Source organism: Pleurodeles waltl, chromosome 2_2 (genome assembly GCF_031143425.1).
Source record: "Pleurodeles waltl isolate 20211129_DDA chromosome 2_2, aPleWal1.hap1.20221129, whole genome shotgun sequence".
In the NCBI taxonomy this organism is placed as follows: Eukaryota; Metazoa; Chordata; class Amphibia; order Caudata; family Salamandridae; genus Pleurodeles; species Pleurodeles waltl.
In genome coordinates this window covers 877,182,274-877,192,474 of record NC_090439.1, presented here as the reverse complement: position 1 = coordinate 877,192,474, position 10,201 = coordinate 877,182,274, and the positions used below count along the sequence as shown (strand labels likewise).

Genomic DNA, 10,201 nt, shown 5'->3' with positions numbered 1-10,201 from the left:
CACTCCGAGGGAGATTCCTTCTTGGATGCAGGCAGAGTCCTTGTGACACTGGAGGATGCACAGCCACTGATGTTGCAGAAAGCTTGCAGGAGCTGGAGAAACAGTGTTGCAGTGGGAGCCCTCCCCACTGGATACAGTCTTGTTTCAATTCCGAAAGCAGACCAGCAGCAGTTCTGGAGGCCAGAAGCAAAATATGTCTTGCAGAGAGTTCTTTGAAAAGTCTTGCTCGATGAACCCTAGGACCCATCCTTATGGGAGCCCTTAAGTAACTCTAAAAGGGGGTTGGTCACTCTCTGTAGTGATCCATCTATCGGAGGGGGTCAAGGACCTCATCTACCTGGCATAACCTGTCAGATGCTCCCAGGGGCCTCTGCCTACCTTGTTCTCAAGATGGCAGCATCAACTGGCCACCTGGCAGAGCTCTGTGCACCAGAGGAGGAGTTGGATAGGGGGGTGGTCACTCCCCTGTCCATTGTGTGATTTTTCACCAAAACGGGAGCCAGGGGTTACTGAACTGGTGTAAAGCGGATTATGCAAGGAGGGCACCAAATGTGCCCTTCAAAGCAGTCTCGGAGGCCACCACACCCCAGCCCAGAGACACCAATCTTAAAAGGAGAGGTGGTCACACCTCTCCCTTGCAGGAAATCCTTTGTTCTGCCTTCCTCTGTCTGAGCCAGGCTCACCAGCAGGAGGGCAGAATAGTGCCTGAGGTCAGCAGCAGTGTGGGCTGGCAGTCAGACCCCGTAAGGCTGTACAGGCAGAACTGGGGGATCCTCCAAGATGCGCGTAGGGTACATGGGATCATGCATCTAGCACTGGAATCGTAGTTGGATGATTCCAACATTTTTTTAATACCAAACATGCCTAGGTTCGGAGAAGCTATTGTGTAGTTGGACCACTTGTGTTGACCAGTGTCCACTACATACCTTTAAGATGGCTCCCCCACACTTAGCAATCCCAGGAAATGGAGTCTGAGGATTGTATGGAGACCCTGCTCATACAGGAGTACCCTCACACTTAGGGGCATGTACCCTGCCCTAGGGCTGAAGGGCCTACCAGAGGGGTGACTTACAGTGTCCAAGTGCAGTGACTGCGATATAAAGCAAGTTTAGGTCTGAAGTGAAAGATGCATGCACCATTTCACACAGGCCACAATGGCAGGCCTGCAGGCACAGTTTGCATGGGCTCCCATAGGTGGCATAATACATGCTGCAGCCCATGGAGACCTCTGGTGTACCAATGCCCTGGAAACCTAAGTACCATATACTAGGGACTTACATGAGTGCACCAGTATGCCAATTGCGGGTGTAAAGGTTTACCAGCAACCAAATTTAGAGGAGAGGACACACACTGGGGTCCTGATTAACAGGACCCCAGTGTACTACAGTCTAAACACACAGACACCAGGCAAAAGGTGGGGGTAACTGTCAGAAAGATGCTACTTTCCTACAACCTGTATTTGTTGTAAAGAAGAGTGCTGTGTTTTTAATGATGCCTCCAAGAATTTTACTGGATCAAAAGGCAGTGGAGTCAAAGCTATTGTTTTGTGGGCATGTAATTGATAGAACCACCCCTCGTATGCTGATTTATTTCAGCGGTGGATGGGGGTAGAACACTGACACTGCTCTTCAAACATGCTGAAGATAAGATGGGCCAAAACACGACCCCTACAAATGCAGACTCTCTCTCTCTCTCTCACCAACCCCTTCCCTCATCACCAGCATTCAAGAGGTTTTTGTATATACTTACATTCAGGCTCAGATGACTGTATCTTTGCTCACTATCTCTATTTATTCATGAATGTATTTAATGTTGTTATATAGAACAATAGCACCTGCTGGCATTCAGATGCTTTACATCTAACAGTAACTATACATTTAACAGTTCAATATCAATAAACAACAGTGCAGTAAAACAGGAGAAGGTTAAGCAGGCTGGGCACTGGGGGTAAGAAGAGAGAGCGGATGAAGAATAATGAAGTTGCTTCAAGGAAGAGACAAAATTTATGTGCTTTTATGGTTCAATATTTTTTATTTAAAAAAAGAGAAACCAAAGATAGCTGAATTGTTCGAGTTCATCAATTCCAGCAAAAGCTGCTCTGGGCCAAAATAGGCAATTTTTTCTGTTAACTGTTCTAACATGCGTCTAGCAGTATCATCTGTAGTGTTTCCGATGTGGTCGTGCTGGACATGCCGTGGCCATTTCATTTGCAAAACTGTCTAACTGCATTCCCCAGTGGTTACCAAAATCCTTTCCCGTGCTTGCAAGATCATCATAGTGCTTCTCCACGCCAGCATGCACCACAACCTATGGTTTCAGTCAGTCACAGCTGACGATTGGGTCGGCCCTCTCCTCAAAAGCCCAGATGTGTTTGGCTGTTAGCATCATCGTGAGGACCATTTTATTTGTATAATTTCTGGATCCCGTTTTCTTCACTGTCATTCACCCCGACAGGCTCCCTGGAGCCGAGATTTGGACCTTGAATCCTGTAATCTGGCTGATACCATTGGAGCTCACCCACCCACCCTAGAAACCCTGGATCTTACGGCCCTGCCACAGGATGATAGACAATGAGCCCCTCTCCGCGCTATATGTTCAGCACTTTTCTGAGCAAGAGTTATTCAAGGTGTGTATCATGGGAGGAGTGTAACCCATCTATTTAATGGTCTTAGTCCTGTTTCTTCCACACCAGCAGCCCCCTCATGAGTTGTGTAGGAGGCCTGCACATTATTCGTCAGTGGGTGGAATTCCCGGCTCCCCCTCTACTGTGTCTTGAAATCATCATCTTAAATTCGCCTCACCTGCTTATAATTGTTAGGTCGTAGGTTTGTAAGAGTTTCTCTAAAGGGGTTAACATATCTGTCTTTGATGCTACTGTGCAGAACCCAGTGACACAGTTGTGCTTATCTGTAACAGTCGCTCTCCTCAAGATTGAAGCCATATTTGATTTGTAAAATAGTGTTGTATGTCCTGATTACAATTATTCCTTGAGCTTTATGCACCCCTTTGCCTTCCAGAGCTGAAATGCCTTCCAGCCAAGGTTGAGAGTCAGTTTTCAAAAAGGAGAGCGAAGGGAGATGGATAACGCACAGACCCTTCATGGTGGTTGTCCACATGCCTAGCACTGCCCCCAAGGCCACTGTATGACCGTGTGAGCCCTCACTGTTTTTCTTAATCCACAGGAGCTCCCAGAGTGACTGTCTGACCAACATACAAAGAAACTCCGTTATTTCTCAGATTCCGCCCCTGAACAGTCCCACATTTACCTTTATTATGCTGCTCTGTAGTAAGGTAAGATGTCGGAGATCCGTAGCACGTCCAGTTTAGGAGGAAAAAAGCTCTGCTCTTCTCCGCTCTTCTCTTTTCCTCCTATGAAGTTAGTGCATGCCCTCTAAATTTTATTTGAATGGTGTGTTAGCCTGACATGGACAGGCCATACAATATACATAGCAAAATATACAAACTTTTAAGATTTAATAACATGCTTCAGTGTTTAAAACATAACATTACAATAAAACATGCTAGTATACAGCAAACAACCAGCTCGAAAATACTAATGCTTAAAAGAATACATACATTGATGCTGATCAAAGTGGCAAGAATTATGGGGCACATGAATAACTTAAAAGTCACCGAATCAAATTGAGGCTGTGATAAAGTGCTTCTTGAAATTACTTTACTATGTATAAGAACGCATTATTGCAGCCGACCAGAAGGACATCAGTTGCTAGGCCCCGTACATCATTTTATAATCAAAACAAATTGGCTCATCAATGAATTAGCTCTCGAAGTGGACCTAATACTATAAAAAAAAGTGCATGTGCATAACTATCAACCGACTCCAGAGTGTTAATAATTATAAAAATAGACGTTGCAGCTAACCAGAACACGATCAAGTTGGAAAGTCGCAGAAATATAATATAAAATATAATTTAAAGAAGTCAGATCACTCAAATGACCCCACCGTTTGGCACAAACGTGTATAGGCAGCTGCAAGACATGTACAGTTGACAAAAATAAGTAAAAGCGGCATTAAAAGTTCTTAGGTAGCATGATTAGAGCAGTTGTCTAGTTGCTCTTCAAACTTAGTTATGCTCACATTTTATACGTATGAAACCATAGAAATTCAGCTGTTATATTTAGTTATTTCAAGTAACTGTAACTCGTGCTCTAAGGTAACTATAACTCACTCTCCTGCCATGCACAGTTTTTTCCTCAATGATTTTACTGGAAATATTACATTGATATTATCAATGATGTTGAGTGCTCTAAAATGTGTGGTAATTAGCAGTGCATGACGAGAGCGTGAGTTATAGTTACCTTATGGCACAAATTATAGTTACTTGAAATAGCTCCAACTATAACAGCTGAATTTCTTTGGTTTTGTATGTTTAAAATGCGAGCCTAACTATAACGTCCCTGTAACCTTTGTTTTTTTAAGTGAATTTCTATTTTATTAATTATATTTCCTAACTAGAACGTCCCTGTAACCTTTGTTTTTTTTTCTGTGAATTGCGTTTTTTTTTTTTTTTAACGTAAAGCAATTTTAATCACTATTTGTTAATCCAAACACTGCCTGTGGCCAACCCCCTAAAACCACCAAACCCCGCGAGGCCTTGAGCCGTGTGCGACAGGGGTTGCCTGTAGGGCCCCTTTAACCACATCAACCCCGCACCAAGCATGGCTTTTGACCATGCCTAACGCTCAACCCTGGGCCACGCGCGGTCTCCTGCCGTGCGTGGCGGGGGTTGGTGGAAGGGCCTGGCCCAACCCTCTACCCATCACGGCCTTTGGCCCCTTTGAGCTCCAAACCCCGCGTCATGCATGGCCTTTGGCCGTGTGCAGCACGGGTTGGCCACAGGGCCTAGCCTGCGTCAGGCCTTGCAGCCTACCCCCTATAAGCAATCAACTTCACACCATGCATGTCCAAAGGCCGTGCATGGCACGTGGTTTAGAGCTTAAAGGTGGCAACATTCTCATCTTTTTTCTCTCAGTTACATTAGTCTCACACATGCAAAGATAAACAGTCAGAAAATGATTCAATAAGATTTATTGAAGCAGCTGCGTCTTAGATAAAATGGCATGAATTGCAATAATTAGAATGACGAAACACACTAGAAGCAAAATGGTGACAAGAAAGGTGAAACACAAGAAAAACCCCACCATACTGTCACTGTGTGTAATACATGTGGTTCCTACTTAAGCTATGTTAGATAATTAGCATGATAAGCCCTAATCCGCCCTTCAGGATTTCCTCCTCGGAAGACATCATCCCCCATACCTAAGCAAAGAAGCCTGTTGTCTAGAGAGACACCATACTTATGTAGGCCAGGGAACCGGTAGTCTCAGCAAGAAGATGTAACAAAGTCAATGAGAATGCGGTCATGGGCATCTGGCTGGAATCTCCCTCTAAGGTGCATTAAAATAAAACAGCAGAACACTTCGTGCGGCATTTCCTTGCCGCGCCTGATCGCCAATGGTGCCATAAAACAGCTGATGTTCTGAGAAAATGTCTCAATGTAAGGATGTGTATGTTTCTGTGAATGTTGGAGATGCAGTGTACCACTTTGCCGGCAGCCCTTTCTTGCTGCTGCCTTGAGGAAAGCACAAAGTGAAAAGAATGTCTTGCTAAGAAACGCAATGGTTTCCTAGGCGAAAGAACAACTAGATAAAGAAAATAAAACAGCACCACAAATGTGGCTAATTCTGAAATAATAAAATAAAGCAGAATAAAATGAAACTGGCCAAAGGGCACAAGCGGCAGGCCTAGATGCTAAAATAACGTGCCTTGAAGCATCACTAAAATGGCTGTACAACACCCTCTCCTTGCTGGTTCAAAGGTGGTTAAAAAAAAAAACCTAACATAAAAATATAAAAGCAATTAAAAAGCTCTTCTCTAAAAACCTATATACATAAATGTCAATAAAGACAAGTTAAAACACACGTGAACATGTAAAATATTAGACGGGGTCAATTTAAAATGATAGCAGTGGCACCAATAAAACCAAATTTAAAAGTCAGTCATTTAAAAAATCTCCAACTATTCCAAGGACAATTGAAGCAAGGAAATGTTCCACTTCAGCAGGTGGTAAGGTAACCAAGTCGTTGCCAAGGAAAACCAGTGAGCACTCATGTTTCAAAGCCTGAGCTCCAGCTAAGGCAGCAGCATTCCTTGTTGTGCACAATGTTGAGTTAAGAGCTGCATGATCCAGGAAGGGCAACTCCTAGCTCCCTGTAGCAAACGCACCCTCAACACTCATATCTGGTAATGAGCCCTCAGCAAGAACATCAGCAGATCAGCGTCCAATGAAAGTAAGCACTGTGTAGAAAGACAACTTTCAGTGCACATTCGAAAAGGCACCAGCGGCATCGAAACACGGGCTGCACCCAATCCAAACCTGGTCTGAATGACCGAGACCAAATGCACTCCATTTCTTCCAAGAATGGTGCTCCTGAAATACTGCATCATGCGTTCACAACAGAGTTGTGCTGGTGGAAGCGCTTTCAGTCCTCCTTGTTGTGATGGGACAGCCGCTGCGAAGAAAAAAATAGCAACAGCAAGATGCCACATATTATAGCCAAAGTGAGTGGAAATCTCTTGAAAATACTCAAATATCAAGTGTATGGCTGAAGGTACTAAGCCAAATATAGAGGAGAAAGTGTGAACGAAACCAGAACCAACAGCCTTAAAGAAATTTACAATCCCAGAAGTACTGGACGCATTAAAAATCTGTCCTGCAAGTTCACAAAAGTGTTTCAGGATGTTTGTATTTAAAAGGGACTTTATTTCTGCAGATTGACCTCGCAACTTCAAGTGCATAAGTCTTGCGCGCAGATGTCAGCGCCACATGTTTTTGAAACAATAAAGCCTTTTGTCTGCTCAACTTGTCAAAATTCACATTTGAATTAGCAATGTGAGGCCAAATATCTGCTAATTTAGTCTGTTGGGTAGGAGGAAAAAGAACATTCCCACAACAGGTGACAATGTGGGGGCCTAAAACGACATAAGCTATTCCGGCTTACATTCTGCAACAGCTCTCATTGTTAAGAAGCACATAACTTCCATTAGAGAGCACCTGGAACGTGGGTCTAATCAAGGAGACTGGAACTCCCTTCAGATAGCAAGCTAAGTTTGCTACCAAAGCGTTACACACCCCGTGCAAGGACAGCTGCTTACAAACCATCAAATGGTTCACAGAATTCTCACATTCACTGCCGCTAAGAAAGTCCTCTTTCATGCAATTGAAACATTTGTGCGAAAACGGAAGCTCCCACACCTCATGAATGTAACGATCTCCTAGCCTTTCAAATCTGCCTACTGCAATGTGTTTCAAGCAGGATATGAATTGAGGAGTTGAAATAGGCAGATAAATAACCCTGTGTGTACTAACCATTCAGCAGATGGTGTTTTAGCCACAGCAAAAGGTAATTTTTCTAATTTCTTGATGTTTAACATAACATAAGTGGCTTCCTTCTTAGTCAATATTTGTTGCTGGTGTGTCCATTTAAATGTTGAAAATATGTCCCTTGTGCTAACGTGTTGCCAGGGAACATGGCCTGCTTTGAGTCTTTGTAGTCCAACTTAACTGCATAATGGACCTTAGCTGGCTCTGTCCATGTTGTAAAATGTCATGTCACTTTGCACAATGTCTATTGCAGAAGAAACGATGTTACACAAAGTGTGTATGCGGTCTGACATGGTGTCAGTCCCATTATCTACAACGGCTAATGGTTTCTGTAAATTTTCCTGATGTAGTTGCCTTAACCGAGCAGCAGCTTCTTGTTGGGAAAGTTTCCAAATTTCATTATAAACTGCATATCAGAGGCGCTTTTTATGTGTCTTCTGGGGTCTAACAGGAAACCCTGCAAGTCTGTGTTAGACAGAGACTGATGTGTTCTTTAATATCGTCTCATGAGGAACTTTATTTTATTTTTTTTAACTATTTTTATTAAACAAAGCTCAACGTGCATTGTATACATCAGACTTCACAGGATTTCTTAGACAGCCATAATTCTTCTTAGCATCACTTAACATCATGTTAAATACAAATTGCATAAGACTGTTCAGACATATTCCCACTGTTTGCTGCTCCTACCACCCCCGCTTCCCTCACCCATTGGGCTCTTCAACTCTTCTCATTCCTCATATTCTCCAAATGATGACCATATTTTCTCGTATTTCCTGGCACAGCCCCGACTCTGATAGACCACCTTCTCGGCCCCTTGGCACCAATCCAGATCCTTCTGCCACTCAAGAACCCCAGGTGCCTCGACTACCCCCCAGCATCTCGCTATAGTGAGGAACTTTTTAACCATTGCTGGCACAATTTCCCTACACTGTATGTTGTTACTATACCCAAATGTTCTGATGATACACAGCCAGGGTCTGGCCTATTTGTTCTAAAAATCCCAGTGGAGTTTACAAAACGTGCATTACAGTCATTTGTGTCTACTGGCCACAATAACCACTAGCCAGGACGTGAAAGTGATGTGTTAAATGTTCCATTTTGGACCCACTCATGAAGCTGATCTTCAGTTGCATTAATATATTTTTGCCATTTGTAAAATTTAGCAGCGGCAGAGATACTGGGCGTATTCAAGTCCTTAATTTTTGCCAAGCCTAAACATCTTATCTGTTGTAGTTTCATTTAAAAATATCATTTGAACAGGTATCAGGCATGCTCTAAATAAAGCTTCATTTCTTCTTATTTGCCAATTTGTAGTTCCCTGTACTCTTTTTAAATCAACCGACTTTAGCCAATATTCATAGCCTTCCATAGCCAACCGGGAAACAAAAGAATCAGAATAAATCAATTTTATATCAGATAATAAAATATGTTGCATTTCCGTCACTGGACATTTAAAATAATACAACTCAGCGTTTTTAAACTTTTGCAAACTTTTCAGAATATGTTTTGGAACTCCCCACTGGCTGAGTCGGACAATGTTTCCATTGCTTCTAATTAAAAATAGTCTTTGGGGTACCTGCTTTGTGAATGTAATAATGTCCATAATTATAACAGAACATATCTCCATAATTTTCTTTTGATTGAAAAACATCTTCACTTTCAAATACAGAAAAATATTCTAATTCAGAGAGCATATAATCAATTGTTTTTATATCCCAATCATCAGAAACAACGCCAGGTGTTATTACATCGTTCATTGAAAGGTTAAATTTCTATGTAATTGAATAACCTCCGTTGGGCCGTATATATCAAAAGGTACTTTATCCCAAACAGTCTCATCAGTAATTAGTATAGCTGAAATGTACATTAGGGGCAAGTCTCTGCAGACTTTATGGGAGGAAGAATCTGGTTTTAGGACCTCATCCACCGCTTCAACTGTGAAGCGTTCAGAAAGGTAATGACCATGTATTAATAAAAAAAGACGGTGACAAACCCAATCCAAAGAAGGAAGGCAAGTACAGTCAATAAGAGCCACAGATAGTTCCATGGAAGAATAAAATAGTTAATTTTGAGCCAAATCATCAGCTTAAGTGCTCTTGACAGTTCTGTTGCAGAAGAGACCGATGAGTTGGTGAAGGTGTCATTGACATCGGCAAACTATCCAGAAGCAGTTTGTGCAAAAATTGGAGCCGTGTTTGGTATGGGAGAGCTAGCAGGAGTCTCCCTTGGTGGTTCATAGTAGACTATTCCATTTGTTTGTGTTGAATTTGATTAGAAATGCTCAATATTGTTGACATTGCTTCTCGCATAAGTAGTTGATGGGACTAATGAAAGATCATTTTCAACCCTCCCCAAACTTAGAGAGGTGTTGGCATTGCTGCTCAAAACCTGTAGAGGAACATCCTGGTCAGTAGTGAGAGGGATTCGGGTACTACCCAGGAGTCCTCTAGTTCTCCTGTGCAGAATGGTCATATGGTGTAGCTTGACATTGTTGAAGGAGACAAAGCGATTTTCTTTAGAACCAGGCAGCAGCGGTGGTAGAATGACAGTTCTGGTACTGTGTATTCCCAAGACTGGTTCACAATAGGAAGGATCACACTCCTTTTTCACAGCAATCTTTCCACGCACTAGATCCCCAACTTTTGGAATCCAGCCAGTAGGTGTTATTGGTTCATCCCTTATTTCCAAGGAGGCTGCACTGGCAGATGCGTTGTCATCACAGAACTGTTGTAAGTCCTGCAAGACAGTGACCCATTAATTTATGTCAAACATTGTATCTGCCGCCTCCGTGC

General features: G+C 42.7%; 1 long non-coding RNA gene across 1 annotated transcript in view; it reads right to left on the bottom strand.

Annotated features, from left to right (window-relative positions):
- Positions 1-4,532: 4,532 nt before the first annotated feature.
- Positions 4,533-10,201, bottom strand: part of LOC138282714 (uncharacterized) — a 99,548-nt gene continuing 93,879 nt past the window's right edge. Inside the window, exon 3 of the long non-coding RNA XR_011200988.1 lies at positions 4,533-6,534. This is a non-coding gene — a long non-coding RNA (uncharacterized lncRNA). The remainder of the gene's footprint in view (positions 6,535-10,201) is intronic.